This window comes from Atta colombica, unplaced genomic scaffold (genome assembly GCF_001594045.1).
Source record: "Atta colombica isolate Treedump-2 unplaced genomic scaffold, Acol1.0 scaffold27, whole genome shotgun sequence".
NCBI lineage: Eukaryota > Metazoa > Arthropoda > Insecta > Hymenoptera > Formicidae > Atta > Atta colombica.
Genome location: NW_017259370.1, coordinates 338981 through 343762, shown reverse-complemented (window position 1 = coordinate 343762; position 4782 = coordinate 338981). Strand labels below are relative to the sequence as shown.

Genomic DNA, 4782 nt, shown 5'->3' with positions numbered 1-4782 from the left:
CATATGCATATTAGTATAATGTAAAAAAATATACAAAATAAAATTTATTGAATATTTTGAATCTTATGTTTCTCTAAAATAGTTTCTTTTATTATTTTTTTATTATATTTATATTCCCTATAATACATTAGAAATAATACAATATTGAAATATTATTTTACCAATCACTAGGAATTTAACAAAAAAGAATGCATTTTTACTATTATAGTAAGGGTTTAAATCCTCTTAGCGGAAATACAAACTCTTTTTAATGAAGATTTAAATTCTATTTATCGACCAAATTACCGACATTACAGTCAAATAAAAATCTCCGAATTGACTAAATAGAATAAAAAATAAAAAATCATTTTATAAGATTAAAATAGATAGCAAAATTAGAAGATAGTGCAGTGGATTTTATACTTAAAAAAGTTAAAAACTTAATATAGCATCCTCTTAAAATTTAAACCAGAGTTGTGCTGTATATTTCAAAGATAACATGAAATATTTATATTAAATTTATACGAATTTTTTTCATATAGAATACAAGATATATATCTTGATAATTATAAAATATTATATATATAAGATAAATATTATATATATAAGATATATAAATGTAAACTGTTATAAATTAGATAATATAACACAAGAAGAAATAATTAGATTTACAGAAAGAAGTAATTAAATTTTATAATTGTTAATATGTCTGATTGAGGGTGCAGTCGTATATATTTGGAGATTTTGAAAAAGAGAAAATCTGTTTAAACAAATAATAAACTCATAACAATTAAGTAAGTACACTCGGTAAAGGAGATTCCGTACAACAAGCATTTATTTCTATTATAAAACACTACTATATACAATTAAAATAGGAAAAGCAAAACAAAAATATGTTGCTTACACAACACTCTTCGATGGTATCTGACGAACATGCTCAATAATCAATTTAGAGTAATCTCTCGAGACAACTCGCTATTGCACCAATATATTTGTAATGATTCTAATAACCGCTCTGACCAACTTAATTGTAGTTATATAAGAAAGTACAATTCAATGTAATTTTATTAGGATAACGCATCATACAAGGTAAATATCACTAAAAGTAAAATATTTAAATAGATTATTTTAAAAAAAACGTAGACAATAACGTATCTACTGCGCTTAACTCTATGCCCGTTTTATTATTATAATAACATAAGATTAATTAATTTCGAGTGCATTAAAATATACTCAATATCAAATATATAATAGAAAAAAGAATTGAGAAATTCATAATTTTTCCAAACTAGATTTTATGTATCATTATCTTAATAAAAGTAATTAAAATTATTTTTTCCCATTTTTTTATCTTTATATAAAAATTAGTTACAATTTGGAATACATTATTCATTTGTTTCTTTTTAAAAATTTTAATTTATAAATCAAAAAATCGTAGATATATGAAACAATCAAGAATTGACATGGGATTCTTAAAGTTAAGTTTATTAAATATTGGCTTAATATTAGCTATAAGTTTTTACATCAATGGTAATTTTGAAATTATACGTCGTTTATCCATCAACACGATACCAATTCATTATAACTTCATTATATCAAACTGACACCGTATCTCGAGGAAGACAATTCTACTTTTCACGGCGAATCCAATATCAAAATCATAATTTATCATGCATCGCAAAATATAAGCTTACACTCGAGAGAATTAGAAATAAATGAAAGAGCGACAACGTTGGTTAATGACAAGGGTACAGTTTATAAACCGATAGAGCATACTTATGACAATGTAACGAATATTTTAATACTTAATTTCGAAAATATATTATCACCCGGTTTTTACATTCTTAACTTAAAATTTGCTGGTATTATATCTGAAGTTGGTTTCGTACAAATTGGTTTCATAAAATTTCCATATACAAATAAAAAAGGAAACAAAATGTAAGTAAATATTAAAATATTAAAAATATTTTTATAATGTAATTATAAATGTAATTTAAAATATTATTTACTATTCTTTTGCTTTATCATCGTTGCCATAATATGTAAGGCTCGATAAATCATTGTTTAAACATATAATTATTTAATATTAATTATACTTAAAATTCTATTTGTTCTGCGGTTCGCCTCTGGGTCTATAATATGTAATATATATAATATATAATATATAATATATAATATATAATAATAAATACTAGTATTTTCTAAATTCTTATGTTATCTGACATAAGTAGTAAATTTACCGAAATTTAAGATATTTAAGATATTTTATTAAATTGTAGGTGGATGGCTGCAACGCATTTCGAGCCGAATGGAGCCAGACGAATGTTTCCATGTTGGGACGAGGCAGCGTTAAAAGCCACCTTTAATATATCTGTAATGCATCATCAGAAATATAAGGTATTGTCAAATATGCCAATACGAGAGCAATTGGAGGAAAGAGATGGCTTGATGCTGACACACTTCAACACTACTCCTATAATGTCCACTTATCTTGTGGCGATTGTTATAATCTCCACATCTGATTTCATCCGTGTTTCTAACGCGAACGAAACCATTAATATTTGGTATAACTCTTTGGTATAACTCTTTGGCATCGCAAATAAAATTAGCGCATACTATTGCTCAAAGAATCACGCCGCTTTTAATTGAATATACCAATAGTTCCGAAAAAGTACCGAAAATGGATCACGTCATAATACCGAATTTTCCGGTTCATGGCATGGAAAATTGGGGACTTATCATCTATAGGTAGTATAAATAATTAAAAAGAAATTAATTAAACTATTAAAAGTCATTGTTTCTCTTAGCATTCAAACTTTAGTAATTTAAAATATGCATTTTCACAAATACTTAAAAAATGCACACTTTCACAGCAAAAAATGTTACATTCACATCATAATAGACTCATAAATAATATAAATTACATAAATTATGATATCACTAATAATACACTTTATACGGGATACATTCTGGGGATGGACGTCCTACGAACGTCGCGTGGAAGTCTGTGCTGTTAGAATATGATATTATCAAAGAGTCACACGATATTACACACATTAGAGTGCATATTTATCGATATATATTTTATATATATCGATATATATTATCGATATATATAGATATATATTTTATATAATTTATTATGTTACGTTCTGTCTTTCAGTCAAGAATCAGCAATTCTCTATGATGATACCAAACAACCAAATTATAAGGCAACGGGAACAGCGATGATAGTAACATGAAATTATACATCAATGGTTTGGCAATTTGATTACTCCATCTTGGTGATCCTACCAGTGGTTAAAAGAGGGACTTGCTGTGTTCATTCAATCGTATATCCTTGATAATTTATTCAAGGTTATTTAATATATTATACATGCATAGTTACCTTTTTAAAAAAAAAAGTTTTAAGATACATTATAATCTAAGCTTAAAATAATTATATCAATATTAAATACAATTAAATATGAAATTTTATAAAAAATATCAAGATGAAACTGAAAGAAAAATAGACATAAACATGTTTAATTTAAAGTCATAAAAAGATTATACGTTTCTTGTACAATCAACGATTGTAAAATATTTTAATACAAATTTTTATTAGAATATAAAGATACATTGTTTTTTATATTTGTCATATTAAAGATCTGCTATTTTTAATTTTTTATAATTATAATTTAATAATTTTTAATTTTTTGAACACTATATACTCAAGAATTGTAATTAAGAAATAATAGTTTTATTAGAATTTGAAAATATTTTATTCTCTGCATCACACATATTCACTCAATATTTAATAAAATAATAAACTTCAATATTTTATATTTATATTATTGTTGTATTGATTTTGTTTTTATATTGAGTAATTTCCAACATTTTTAAAATATTCAAACTATATATTTCTCTTTACTTTTGTCTTGGGAAAGTTTGAAAAGATAATATAATTTAGGTGTTACAAAAGTAAAATAGAAAAATCTTTAGAAGCAGCAAATCAATCAGTTATTAGCTTTGATTCGAATTTTTAACTGGGTCACATTATAGAACTTTTTTTGCAGTTCGGTGCAATTGGAAATTTTCAGATAGATTTTAATAATGGAGATTAATCAATATTGTTTTTTTCAAGATTTATTGGCTCAATGAAGTCTATCACATTGAAACTTAATAATACTCTTGAGGATGGATTGTTGTTTTCTAATGAAATTTAAAAATTTATGTAAAAGGTATATAGAACTTATAGTACAGGACTATGTAAATATGATTAAAATATTATTCCCTAGATTCCATAGATTCCTTAATATACATAGTATAAAAAAACAGATAAAATGAAGACTAATATCCAGTTAGAAATGATAATGGAATTGACATCGATTTTATTATTATAATTTTTGACTGAAAAGCAAATAAATTTTTTCTTGTGAACAATATACATACCCAAGGAAAAAATGTTTTATATATAATTATATAAATTCATATAAAAAATATGTTCATTTATATACAGTTATATAAAATTATATATTAATTTTATATAAAATATTTTAACGGGTATTTACATTGTATATTATAACTTATGTGTATTATAAATATATGACTACATTAAATGTATTAATACATATTTTGTGGTGTTTATTTTTGTAGCACCAGTTTTATTATGCATGTTACACAGTACAATTACCGCTGAGGTATTTCAAAAGGGTCTTATCAAGTATTTGGCTACATAGTAAATATTGAATAATATAGTGTAATAATATTATTATATAACATAATATTAAGTGTCATAAATATAATAATATTCCTCATATTTAA

The 4782-nt window shown here is 23.9% G+C and overlaps 1 pseudogene; it reads left to right on the top strand.

Moving 5' to 3' along the window:
* Positions 1-1424: 1424 nt before the first annotated feature.
* The window catches only part of LOC108689514, an 8190-nt pseudogene continuing 4832 nt past the window's right edge, over positions 1425-4782 (top strand).